Source organism: Suncus etruscus, chromosome 14, assembly GCF_024139225.1.
Source record: "Suncus etruscus isolate mSunEtr1 chromosome 14, mSunEtr1.pri.cur, whole genome shotgun sequence".
Lineage (NCBI taxonomy): Eukaryota > Metazoa > Chordata > Mammalia > Eulipotyphla > Soricidae > Suncus > Suncus etruscus.
The window spans coordinates 3,849,509-3,864,132 of record NC_064861.1 but is presented as its reverse complement, the minus strand read 5'-3'; positions in this window follow the sequence as shown (position 1 = coordinate 3,864,132).

Genomic DNA, 14,624 nt, shown 5'->3' with positions numbered 1-14,624 from the left:
TTCTAGTATTTGTGATAGGTAAGATTAAAAAAGGGGCCGGAGCGGTGGTGTAGTGATAGGGTGTTTACCTTGCACCTGGCTGACCAAGGACAGACAGTAGTTTGAACGCCTATATTGTCTCCCAAGCCAGGAGTGGTTTCTGAGCACATAGCCAGGAGTAAACCCTGAGCATCACCAGATGTGCTCCAAAAAGAAAGAAAGAAACAAACAAAAGATTAAGAAGAAAAAAAAAAACATCTTCCTGGTCTGAATGGAATTTTTCCTAAAGAAATAATTTCAGGCTGGAAAACAGCACAGGGATTAGGCACAAGTCTTGATTCCTGGTACCACAAGGCCTCAGTAGCACCAAGGCCCTAGCACTGAACAAGTAGTCACTGGTTGGCTGAAGATTGCCAAGAGTGATCTCCAACATACAAAGTTCCCAATAGAGATTTCCAGGACCAGGAAGAAGTACAAGTGGAAGAGCACAGGTTTGACATGCACAAAGCCAGAATCTGATCCTTAGCACGGCATGACCCTGAGCATCCCACCAAACCGAACTGTGTTTATAAAAGCCCCACATTTGATGCCTGCTAATACCTATTTCTGCTTTTGCATTATTACCGTACAATAAAGAGGCCACATGTACACCCATTCTTCCTGTGAAAGGGAGTTTCCTAAAATAGACTGTATTTCCTCACAACGTAAGACACTGAAGGTTAAGATACCTCAAAGCTAGTACGTTCAAAAAATCAAATTCCTCATTCTCCCTAGTCCCTGAGACCTGGCCCTCCTGTGTATCTTCTTGCTCAGTTAACATCTTTTAGATGCTTAGGGTAAAAAATTGGATGTCATTCTCAGCTTCTTCATAGCCCACCACCAACCATTCAAAGCTTCCTCCGGCTCTACTTCTAACATCTCTGTAGAATTTGACCATTCACTTCATTTCCATGGTTTCCACTGTGATCCAAGCCCCACCACCACCTCTTGTTGTAGCAATTCCCCCTCACCTGTTACTCCCCAGCACCTGTTCTGATCTTTTCTCAACACAGCAGCCTGAGGGTCCTGTCAAAAATAAAGATCTCATCACCTACCATTCTGCTCCAACCCTGCACACCTTTGGAAAAAAGGCAAAGTTCCTACAACAACCTACAGAGCTCTCTTTGACTTAACCCTCTGGTCTGAGTTCATTTCTGCCTCTGTTGACATTCACTGTCCCATAGTAGCTTCAAACTCTCCTGTAACCCTGAGTTACATACTTGCTTGTGGACTTTGTACTTGAGGTTTCATGTCCAGAACCTCATTGCTTCTTTTAAGTATTTACTCAAATCTCAATCTCCATGGGTACTACACTTAATTTTTAAACCTTAAACCCCACCATCACGAAAAAAGTGTGTTTTTTTGTTGTTGTTGTTCACGGTATCACTAAAAAAAGGGGGGTCTGCAACAGATATGTACCTATTATAAAGAAGTTCTTGTTGAATAAATGCATTATAAACACACACACCAGTTATTTTAAAGATACAATTATACACAATATTGGGGGCAATTTCTTTTTTTGTTTTTCTTTTTGGTTTTTGGGTTACACCCAGCAGCGCTCAGGGGTTACTCCCGGCTCTACGCTCAGAAATCGTGCCTGGCAGGCTCAGGGGACCGTATGGAATGTCAGGATTTGAACCACTGTCCTTCTGCATGCAAGGCAAATGCGCTACCTCCATGCTATCTCTTCGCCCCTACTGGGGGCAATTTCAATATTCCTTAAAACATATCAATTATTAGGTCTTTGATTTAAAATTTTCCAAGGGGCTTTTAATGTGCAAACCACAATAAGGACCATGACACTAGGGGGCACACTTGAAAAGCACTCACTGCAGAAACAGATAGTAAGAGTTGGGAGTACCTGTGTCCTAGGACTGTGGAAATCTTTCAGAAGTACATGGCGACTCGTACGCACATTTGAACTACCAGTGTACCCTGAATTTTACGAAACGTTCAACATACCAAAGTTCCTTTGATATTCTAAATTCTTTTCCTATTCTAACAATCTTAAACTTAAAGCCACTTTTTAAAGCTTCTTGCTCAACATTTTAGTTCATTTATAATTTTTGGTCTTTTGGCTATAGCAGTGCTCAAGGACTACTCCTGGCTCCGTGCTCAGGAAAAGCATGCATTGCTGAGAATGAACATAAACCCCACTTCTGCAAAGGATGTGCTTCAGTCTCTAGGGTTCTCAGATCCTCCTCAATATACTATTTATTTGGCTTCTGGCCCACACCAGGCTGTGCTCAGAGCTTATTCCTGGCAGTGCTCAGAGAACCATCTGGAATACCAGGGATTGACTCTGGGTCAGCCAAATGTAAGACAGGTGCCCTCCCCACTGTACTAAGGCTCTAGCCCCAATCCTCAATGTTTTAAAGGAGCAAATCGTCCATTACAAAAAAGAACATCATTTGTTCAAAATCTTTACATAATGCAATGACTATTTTCTATATTTATAAAGACATAACAGATTATACCATACTTTAATTTGCATTACCTAAATAAGGAGAAACTAGTTCATGTACTTTATAAACAAGAATTTAAAATTTATTATTGAGGCACAGGGTTTACTATAGTATTAAGATTTATGCTTTGATGTACAAAGTTAACCGTTGCAGCACCAACAAAGCACCCAAAATTCTCCACCACAGTTCCTACGTCATCTCGAGTCCGCTACACACCTGAGAGCCTCAATTCTGCTCTCAAAGCCCAAGGGTTTAAATCAACAATTTGGGTGGAGGGAGGGGTTACACACCCTATTGTGCTCAGGGCTGACTCCTGGCTCTGCACTCAGGGATCGCTCGGGCAGGGCTTGGGACCATGTGGTATGCATTTTTGAACCAGGTCACAGCATGTTAAGCAAGTACCTTATCCATTGTACTATGCTCTAAGTGCAGATAACTTTTCCCAAGAACTTACCTTTTTTGAGTGTTTTTTGGGTGTATGTATGTATGTGAGGGGAAGGTGACAGAACTTATTTTAAAATACTTGAGTTTTTATTGAAGCTCAGAGGCTTTTCTAGAAAACTGTAACTGTCTGGAAATTCTGCTCCATAAAATGGCTGCTGATTAAAATCCCAATCCTTTTAGTCATCTTCTGACAGTGAATGGTATAAAGAAGGTGCCAAAGTGCTCAAAGAAAGTAGATTTGAGAGGAAAAAATATCATGTCCTCGTTTGTTGGGCAGTTCAGACAACAGTGAGTGAATCTAGGCCTGCTAACACGTTAAAAAATTCAAACTGAAATAACGTCTGTTGTTTGTGGCTGAAAATACACAGAAATAGCAAAAACAATAACAACCAAAAAAGCAAATTAGGGCAGGAGAGCTAGCACAGCAGTGGTAGGGCGTTTGCCTTGCAAGCAGCCGACCCAGTAGGAACCTGGGTTCGATCCCCAGTATCTCATATGGTCCCCAAGCCTGCCAGGAGGGATTCAGAGTGCAGAGCCAGGAGTAACCCCTGAGCACATCTGGGTATGGCCCCAAAACAAACAAACAAAAAGCAAATTAGAGGTCCAGGCGGTGGCGCTAGAGGTAAGGTACCTGCCTTGCCTGTGCTAGCCTTGGACGGACTGGTGTTTGATCCCCAGGCGTCCCATATGGTCCTCCAAGCCAGGAGCGACTTCTGAGCACATAGCCAGGAGTAACTCCTGAGTGTCACCGGGTATGGCCCAAAAACCAAAAAAAAAAAAAAAAAAAAAAAAAACCAAAAACACACACACACACACACACACATCTGCCATTTCCAAGTAGCCGAGAACTTTGAAAAATCATTTTTGCATATTCTGTAAACTCTCATTACTGTAAACACTTAATAATTATGGTGTTTTGGTTTTGGTTTTGGGTCACACCCAGCAGCGCTCAGGGACTCCTGAGCTCCTGGCTCTCCGCTCAGCAATGGTCCCTGACAAGCTCGGGGACTATATGGGTGCCGGGATTTGAACCACTGTCTGTCTTGAATCGGCTGTGTGCAAGGCAAACGCCCTACCACTGTGCTATCTCTCTGGCCCCACTTAATACATTTTAAATGTCAAGAAAATAGAGTAGGGGCCGGGAAGGTGGCGCTAGAGGTAAGGTGTCTGCCTTGCAAGCGCTACCATAGGAAGGACAGCGGTTAGATCCCCCGGCGTCCCATATGGTTCCCCCAAGCCAGGGGCAATTTCTGAGCGTATAGCCAGGAGTAACCCCTGAGCGTCAAATGGGTGTGGCCCAAAAACCAAAAAAAAAAAAAAAAAAGAAAAAGAAAATAGAGTAGCAATAACATACCCATACATTAAAATTAATGAAATAATGAAATTCTTGAGAGAAAATGCAAAGTTACGTTGGTTCTTAACCAAAAATATTTAATGTTGAGAAGCCGGAGCAATAGCACAGCAGAAGGGCATTTGCCTTGCAGGCAGCCCACCCAGGACAAATCCAGGTTGGATTCTTGGCATCCCATATGGTTCCCTGAGCCTCCCAGAAGCGATTTCTGAGCCTGGAGTAACCCCTGAGGGCCACAGGGTGTGCCCCCCCCCCAAATTTAGTATAGATATTGATTCTCCCCTCCAATAGGATATTAAAACTGTGATTTAATGATCTTGAAGTTTAAAAAAATTATCACTCATTTGGGGCAATTTCTACTCATAGAAAACTGAACTCATATCACTTGTAAAATATTAAGTATTACCAAAACCTGTACAAATTTGATGTTTCTGCTTTCTATTGTACCTTTAGTTTTTCAAAAGGTTTTTGCCTAAAGTTTGCAAAGACTATTGTCTAAAAATGTACCTCTTCTTTTTAATTATAATAATAATTTTTATTTTGACCAAAGTGGATTACATATCTTTCACAGTAATATTTTAGGTACAAATTGACATTGGATCAGGGAAATTCCCACCATCAAAGTTGTCCTCCCTCCACCCCTGTTCCCAGCATGCATCCCATATTCCCCTCTCTTACCCCCTGGGCTGCTAGTATAAGTGGTTCCCTCTGTGTCTAGCTTGTTGTAGATTGGGTATTGATTCTGTTGTCGTTGGCGTTGGTCCGATCATTTTTTATTACTACTTAGTGAGCATACAACTGTTTGGTCTAGGTACCCTCCTTTACTTCCCCTTCAATTTGTGAGGCGGAACAAGATGGTTCAAGTTATGTGGTTCTGTTTGAAGAAAAAAAAATGGGGCAAAAAATCGAACAAGCAAAAAATGGGCAGAGTCCCTCTAGAGCAGGGGTCTCAAACTCAATTTACCTGGGGGCCGCAGGAGGCAAAGTCGGGGTGATCCTTGAGTGCAAAGTCAGTAGTAAACCTTGAACATTGGGGGTGTGACCCAAACAACTAAAACAAAACAAAACAAAAAAAGATTCCTCTAGGGCAGGGCCACAAAATGTGGTACGGAGGGCCATTTGTGGCCTGTGGGCCGCGAGTTTGAGACCCCTGCTCTAGAGGTTATAAATATCAATTTGAGAGAAGAAAGGGAAAAAGGGAGAGAAACACAACAACACAAAAAGAAAAATCAAACAAAAAAAATCCAAAAAGCACCACAGCAATAAAGACAACCGCCACACAATAACCACAGTTCTGAAATAAAAACAAAAGCACAAAAAATGAAAAACAAAAAAAACCAAAACACACAACAAAACCAAAACAAATTATTTTGTGCTGCTTCTTTTGTTTTTGTTTTTTTTTTCTGCATAGGCACAATAAATATTAGGGAGATTAGAAAGGGAATCCCCTTGGCCTAAGAGATACAGGGTTTCTCCGCCTGTGAAGTATACTGTCATGGGAATAACTACAGACTCCCTACATGTTCATTTACTCTCCCCTAGGTCCTTTTGTGGTATAGGGAAACCTTCTTCTCCGTCATGGATGATAAAATCAGACCTCTGTATCTAGAGATCTTGGTATCTGCATAGGTCAAAGGATGGAGCCTAGGATGGAGTTTTCTTTATGGCTCTAGAAGTTCTGTTCCATCACTGTTGAAAAAATGTACCTCTTCTTAAAAATGTGCACTCCCTCTCCCAGGCCTTTCTCCCATCCCTTGTTCTTTCATTCCCTGGGACTGGTACTCCGTAGCTAATCCATTAAACACACACCCTGCTTTTCCTAATCCCTTTACCTTGTTTTCCCTACTTTCCCCAATTTCCCCTAACATAAATATCCCTTCCCCACCTAAAATAAAGTGAATTATTCTCCCAAATTAACTAATGGATGCTTCTTTGTGAGTGCTCATCTCAAAAGGGATCCTACCTCACCATCACCATTTACAGTATTCACTCTCTCCAGTCTACCTAGATTGCAAGTTAAGAAGCTCTGTGGTGGGGCCAGAGAGATAGCATGGGGGTAAGACGTTTGCCTTGCATGAAGGACGGTGGTTCGAATCGTGGCATCCTCTATGGTCCCCGGTGCCTGCCAGGAGCAATTTCTGAGCATAGAGCCAGGAGTAACCCCTGAGTGCTGCCGGGTGTGGCCCAAAAAAAAAAACGAAAAGAAAAGATAAAGAAAAAAGAAGCTCTGTGGCTACTTCTTTTCCTGCCTTCTTTCCCTACAGTCTTCCTACCTGGCAGTCTGTCTCCAGTGCTCCACAGAGCTCAGTTTTAGTCTGAGGAAAGATTATATGAATGACTGCACTTAAACCACTGTCAGTGATTCCTATATCAGAACCCCATGAGGGCTTCATCTCAGCACACCATGGACCTGTTCTTGACATCATTTCCCTTCCAAGTGAGTAATTCTAGTGCAATGGATGCAAAGGACTTAATTCTGGTGGGCTGCATGCGAGAGGAGTGCCCTACCTGCTGTAATATATTTCTCCCCTTCTGACGCATAGGCCACCATCACCATCACTCTAGTGATAAGAGGAAGGAATTTTTTTTTAAAAAAAGAGATTGCTTCTGCAGTTAGTAAATGGGTTGAGGTGCTTGCCTGGGATGTAGATGTCCCCTGCTAGACCTCTGATACCAGACATGGTCCCCCAGCACCGCCAGGCGTGATCCTTGAACAGAGTGAGGAGCAAGCCCAGTTGGAGCCAACAGTTCATCCCCAAATTAAGAGTTTTGAATTGTTTCACTGCGAGCGAACGAAGGAAGGGCCATGGAGAGATTGAGAACCTACAGTTAAGCACCAATCTCTGCATCCTGAGTTCTAATAGTGACAGGGGTTGCTTTGTGTATAGGAGATAAAATAAATACACACCAAGGCCTTGTGTGTGGAGGTTTCAGCCCCTTGGCCTGAGGGAGGATTTAGATCCTCAAATCTGCTAAGCCGTTGCTGTTAGCAAGGCCACGGACTGTACTTAGTATTTACTTTTAGTTCAGATTGCAACGGACAAGCCACCAATAGGTTTAAGACGCAAAATGGGATGAGGGAAAACAAAGAGAAAGAGCCTAAAAGTCAAGTTACTTTCTTTTTTTTTTTTTTTTTTTTGGTTTTTGGGCCACACCCGGCGGTGCTCAGGGGTTCCTCCTGGCTGTCTGCTCAGAAATAGCTCCTGGCAGGCACGGGGGACCCTATGGGACACCGGGATTCGAACCAACCACCTTTGGTCCTGGATCGGCTGCTTGCAAGGCAAACGCCACTGTGCTCTCTCTCCGGGCCCTCAAGTTACTTTCTGAGTTTTGTTTGAGTTTTGCGTCTGAAAGGGAGCGAATAGCCAGAAATGTCGATACATCCAAGCCCCGAGTGAGACCTCCTCAGAGGGCGCCCTCGGGGAAGCGGCCTGCGGGGAGGCTTTAAGTGCCCAGCAGGAGGTCCGGGAAGCGCCGAGTGGCACTGCGGGGCGAAGAGGCCCGCCGGGGCCAGGGACCCTTTGTCCAGCGGTGCGGGCCCAGCGAGCGCGGCGGGCTCTGGCCCTGCGGTGCGCGTGCGCGACGGGCGTCTCGAGGCGCGACCCCGGGCGCTTCCGACTCCCACCGGGCGCGCGTTTTGGGAGGGGGGCTCCCAGCGGCGCCCTCCCAGAAGCGGCGCCGGGAGCCCCGGCCCGAGACGCGGACGGCGGGCCTGGAGAGCCCCCGCGAGCCCGCGCGCTCCTTACCCGGGCGGAGGCGCGGCGCGCGGCGGCGTCCGGAAGGGCCGTGGGTGGGTGGCCGTGGCCGGCGCCGTCGCCGCGTCACTTCCGGGACCGGGGCCGCGTCCGCGTCCGCGTCCGCTTTCGCGCCGGGCGCCCGAGCGGGTCGGCGCGGGTCGGCGCGGTCGTCGGGGAGTGCGCAGGCGCCGGGCGCCGCGGTGAGTCGCGCGGGCGCCGGGAGGCCCGAGGGCCGCGCTGCGAGGCTCCGGGCGCGCCGGGGGGCCGCGGGGGGGGCGGGCGTCCGCGGGGAGCGCGCGAGGGCTGTGCCGGGCACAAGGACGGCGACGGGGCGCCTTGGTCGTCGCGGCCCCTTCGGCTTCCCCGCCGCGGCTCAGGACCCCGCGCCAGGGGGCCGGGACCGGGGGGAACCGACGGCCGAGCGCCGACCGGCGCCCCGCCACTTGCTGTCTCCAGCCGCAGCCCCAGCTCCAAGCGGCATGGCCAGGAGAACGCTCGCGTGCTTTCTCACACACATCTGCGTCAGAGTATTGCATTCTTATGCCGTGCATTGCCTAGTCATGTAGATAGGACCATGGACACCTGTGTCTGTCCTGCGCCCCTGCGCGCACGCAAATCAAGGTGCAAAGCCCCAGCACCTACCGGAGCTCCTCAAACGATGGCCCGCGGGCCACACATGGCATTTGCATCTGTTTTGTGTCTTCATTGCAAACTAAGATCTAGGCAGTGTGCACAAGAATTCGTTCCCAAGTTTTGTTTTTACTACACTCAGACCCTCCCATGGTCTGAGGGACACTGAACTGGCCCCCTGTTGAAAAAGCCGGAGGACCCTTGGGCCGGGAGACATAGCACAGCGGCGTTTGCCTTGCAAGCAACCGATGCAGGACCCGAGGTGGTCGGTTCGAATCCCGGTGTCCCATAGGGTCCCCCGTGCCCGCCAGGAGCTATTTCTGAGCAGACAGCCAGGAGTCACCCCTGAGCACCGCCGGGTGTGACACCCCACCCTCAAAAAAAAAAAGTTTGAGGATCCCTGGACAAGTACCACCTCCCGTCCGGTGAAGGAGACGCTGCTGGGACAGTCCGGTGGTGAGGAGAGACCTTGGGAGAAGTAGCCTTTCAACTGTGTGTGCGTTGCCTTTGGAAACGAGTTGAAAGAAATTAAAACAAACAAAAACACACACACACACACACACACACAAGACTTGTCGAGGCCTAGTTTGTAGAACTGGCAAGCCGAATCAAAAAAATTGATTTAGGAACATTAGTATGGCAGCAGATTTGATGCCACGGAAAAAATAACAAGATGATAGCCGCAGGGGAAAAAAGACAAGGAAGTGCGGTAGAAGTGGAAATCTGCACAAATATGAGAAACGGGGTTGTATCTCTACCTGCTCATTGCTCACATAAAAGAGTGAAAAAAAACCTTAGGTTTTAAATCCAGTCACCAGGTGTGTGGCATAAGGAACTGCAGGACAAGGAACTCCAAAAAAACTATTCATAGTCTCAGCCATTGCTGACTGTGAGACACCATTAAGACTAGTAGGCCGGGGCCAGAGAGATAGCATGGAGGTAAGGCATTTACCTTGCATGCTAAACGACGGTGGCTCAAATTCCAGCATCCCATATGGTCCCCTGAGCCTGCCAGGAGCCACTTCTGAGCCGACATAGAGCCAGGAGTAACCTCTAAGCTCTGCCGGGTGTGGCCCAAAAAACAAACAAACAAAAAGACAAGTAGGCCTATGAGCACCAAGAAACGGAAAGGCATTTGAAGTCATCTAAAGATGAAGGTTGGATATATGTATAAAGACTACCGAGGAAGGAATTGGGGAAGTAATAAAGAAGATCACCCATGACACACTTGGTCAGTGCCAGGAGCCAAAGGCAAAAATGGGAAAGAGAAGAAAAGCTAGAGAAAGAGCAGTCCAAACTGCGAGAGGAAAACTGGGGAAGCTGAGTGTATTGGACTCAGAGGAGAGAGCTTTCTATAGGAGGAAGTGGATAATAATGTCTCCTGGCCAGCATGCGCAGAGTCCTTGCTGTCTGCCAGGTGCTCTCCAAGGCACAACTGCCACCAGAAAATAAGGTCAAGCTGGTCCTCATAGAATCTTTGCTTAATTAAGTGGCCTAATGATGAACAGTAAGTGCAGGATGTTTGTGGACCATGGACTTGTAAGACTATTTTGTTGAAGGAATATGCAGGGGGAAACCTGGTTTTTGAAGGACGAATAAGATAAACTATGGAAACTTTGAAGAATTGTTAGGGAACAAAAAGTGTGATTGATAAGTTGAGAGACTTGAAATAAGCTGTGTGGGGCCTAGGGAGATGGTTCATAAGGCTGGAGTGCATGCTCTGCATGCAGGAACCTCAGGCTTGAGCCCGGAGCACCCCCTTGTGTAGCCCAGAACAGAGTGGGATGCTAAGCAGCATTAGAGCCTGTACTTGGCGCCAGCAATGGCTACAGCTGCTGTCCATGTATTTATTACCCCTGTAGGGCACCAGAGACCTTGTGAAGGATCGAATGACAGAGTGCCAGGGGTACTTGAAACAGGTAAATAATTAAAAGATTTGGAAGGGGTAATAGAAATGGTAGTTGTAGGGAAACTGTTTAGGCTGCAAGATGATTATAGTGATGGCAGATTGATCTAGGTAGTGGTGGTGAGGATGGAAAAAAGGGGAGAAATCCTTTAAGCTATTTAAGGTGAGCTATGGAAGAAGTAGGAGAAGCTAAAGCCGATTCTAAGGCTTCTGGCTGGAGAGTGCATTTCCTTTAAGAAAGGGAAGGCTGGGCAAGAATGGTTGGCAGTGACTTTGGAAGGAACTCAGCAGGTAGGAGACAGCAATGAGTTAGCTGTGTCAGATTGACTCTGGGATTGTGGAGGAGACACATGGGCTAGAGAGATAAATCGTTTTCATCCATTCACTTAACTGAATGTTTAAGTATGGAACGCCTTGGTGAGAATTGTAAGTAAATCTACATGCCATATTTCCAACATCGGGTCTGAAGCAGGGTTGTCGTGCAAATTAATAAACCAAGGCATGGTTTTTTTTGGGGGGGGGGCGGGGATCACACTTGGCAGTGCTCAGGAGTTACTCCTGGCTCATTGCTCAGAAATTGCCCTGACTGGCTCGGGGGACCATATGGGATGCGGGGATTCAAACCACCATCCTTCTGCATGCAAGGCAAATGCTCTACCTCCATGCTATCTCTCCGGCCCTCACCAAGACAGTCTTAATGGAGAGAATCATGGAGTCGGCTGGGTTCTAGCCTTGTGGTGTCTGAGTCCTACAAAATGAAAACCTCTTTATCAGTTTAAATCCCAAACAGGTGCGGGAGGGTCAATTGAGAGACAAAAGTTCATCTAGTCTTGGTGGATATTTACATGTCTTTTTTGTTTTGGGGTCACACCGGTGGTGCTTGGGTTATTCCTGGCTCTGCGCTCAGAAATCACTCTTTCTAGTGCTTGGGATACCATCTGGAATGCCAGGGATCCAACCCAGGATGGCTCTATGCAAGGCAACTGCCTTACCCGCTATGATATCTCTCTGGCTCCAGACTTTTACATGTCAGTGGTGTAGGTCAAAGGGAAAGAGGAAGTTGGGAAGCACCCTTGTTTTGGATAAAATCAGGGTGTAATCTAACAGTATTTTACTGCACTGATGGAACAAAGACCAAACTATAGGATGTGTCTTAGGTAAGAGAGATGGAGAAAAAAAAAAAAGTTAAAAAAGAGTTGACTTTCTGGGACCGGAGAGATAGCATGGAGGTAGGGTATTTGCCTTGCATGCAGAAGGATGGTGCTTTGAATCCTGACATCCCATATGGTTCCCCGAGCCTGCCAAGAGCGGTTTCTGAGCGTGGAGCCAGAGTAACCCCTGAGCGCTGCCAGGTGTGACCCAAAAACCAAAAGAAAAAAAAAAGTTGACTTTCTGAGGAATTTATACACGTGGTCAGAATGAAAGTTAGATTTATCAACATTAACTGTAGGGCGTTTGCCTTGCAAGCAGTTGATCCAGGACCGACGGTTCAAATGCCCGCATCCCATATGATCCGTGCGGGTCCGCCCCCCCCCCCCCATGCCTGCCAGGAGAGATTTCTGAGTGTAGAGCCAGGACTAATCCCTGAGTGCCGCCGGGTGTGACCCAAAAACCAAAAAATAAAAATGTTAACTATAATACCAATGCAAAGAGCAAGAGCCAGAGACTGGGAATAAGCTGGACACTGGAAGACAATGATCAAAGCTTAGGTTTCTGGGGAAAAGGAATGGGCAGGACATCCAGAGAAGTGGGTCACCTACCTTATTCGTGTGGTAGGAAAGAGGAAGCACGGTGGCAGGAGACTGATTTCATTCCTCTCTAACAGCTTCCTCATCTGGAATGGTGAGGCTACCTACAAGGGAGGCAGTTGGAAGAAAATGGACAACACCAGCTAGTTGTCCTTTGCTGTTTGCAGGAAAGAGGGGAGGCGGGCTGAGTGGGCCAGGCCTACTAGCTTTGGTTCTGTGTCATGGGGTGCCTGAATGGTTTGCTCTGTGGGTGCCAGGTGTTGCTCCACTTGCTGTTCTGGGAATGAGAATGTAGGCGGAGAATAGGTTCCAGAGGATGAAACTCGGGGGCACTCTGAACACCAGAAGAGATCCTGAAAGGCTGGTCTGTGGTGTATAAGCTGAGCAGGAAGTGAAATGATGCTGTGACAGATCAAAAAAGAAGAGAGACAAAATAACGGTAGTTCAGTAGTCAAATTTTGTCACTTAGCAGCAGTTGCTGTAAACAGTTTCCAGTACAAGGAAAGAAAATTCATTCCACCAGCATTATCACCTCTACTCTCAAGGTTATTGGTATTAATTGGTTTGATTTGAGGTCACACCCAGTGGTGCTTGGGGCTATATGCAATACTGAGATCAAACCCTGGTTGGCTGCATGCTAGGCAAGCCCCTTATCCACCATGCTATCTCTCCAGCACATCCTTGGCATTTTAAAAATGATATTAATGTTATCATTTTTATCACTCTTGTTTTCAAAACAACTTTAAAATTAAACTTAGGTTTAAAAAATTAAATTTCTTTCACATAATTGTAGAGGCCTGTAATTTTTGGAGTTCTGATCTTTAATGAGCATAGTATTCTTGTAGGTTATTAGGGTCAAGGATTCTAGAGTGTGCAAGAAAAGTCATCTGATTTGGTATAACTAAGGAAATAGCTTTGGAAATCGTAAAGGAGATAAGTTAACAAAGTCACACCACAGTTGTTGAGCGGTTTGGGAATTTAATAGTAGGAATTTATATTTCTTTCAGAAGATGGGGACTTGCTAGAAAGACAGGAAAAGTAATAGAAGCCGAGAAGGCAATGGAAAGGGGGAAGAAAGGAAAGAAGACAAGGTTAAAGTGCATACAGCCAGTACATTTATTTGAGCTGAGCTTGTTTACTGTTTATTGAGGAAAATAAACTGTGACTGTATAGCAGTGGTTCTCAAATAGTGGGGTGTGCCCCCCCCCCCGAGGGGGGGGGCACGAGGCTCGGTAAAGGGGGGCGCATTTGACCTCAGCAAACACTGTCATAACAAGCTAAGCCCATGTTTATGTGTTGTATGTCTGGAGCTGAGAGTTGCTGTGTCCCGCTTCAAACCCCACTTCGAAAAGCTATGCATTGCAAAACATGCTTATTGGAGCCATTCATCCAGACATCACCTCTGATTAAAATATCAGCTAAAATTATTTTTATATATTTTTGTTTTGCAGGTTAAAGTTTTTTAATAAAGAGACTATTTACAGTCATGCGGGGGGGGGGCACGAAAAATGTTTTCTTCTTCCTAGGGGTCATGACAGAAAATAATTGAGAAACACTGCTGTATAGTACCAGTAAGGAGAAAACATGAAGTATGTCTATTCACAGCACAATTGCAGTGGAAATGAAGAAATGAGAGGGAAAAACAACAGGAAAGATACCCAGAAAGAGGTTCTAGGTCACAGTAGTGAGCCTAGAGTGGCAAAGATTGTAGGATCCATTGCAGGCCAAGAGAATGCAAATTCTGAATGCATATGCCGTTGGCTGAAAGTGACACTTGCTGGATTGAAGAATAAATCAACAACACAAGATGTATCAGGGAGGTTCCCAAAAGAGCCTGCCGAGAGCTGTGGAGAAGATAGTGATTGTCCCTGTAGTGGTCTGTGGCTGGTCTGTGGCAGCACTGAATAATTTCCCCCAGACAGCAGGAGGGAGGTGACCAGAGAGCTGATCTGTTCCCCCTGCTGGAGTAGGGGTAGGGAGGAGTGATGGCTGGGAAAAGGGTGTGAGAGAAGAAATGCTTGAGATTTAGACAGAAGGATGCAAGAGCGCGGCAGAAGGCTGCCAGTGTTGTCATGAGAAAGGCTGGAGGATCAGAGACAGCAGGAGGAAGTGATGACTGGAGAGAGTAGCCAGGGAGGTGGTCTGCCCTAGAGCAGGGGAAGTGGGGAATCTGATCTGGGGGACTGAAACCACCCCACTACCACCACCATCTTTCTGTTCATTGAACTACGACTACAAACAGAACCCATTCCCATAAGTGCAAATTTAGTTATCAAGTCTGCCCAGACTCCCGTCACATTGATTTGTTTTAGGAATGATGGTTTT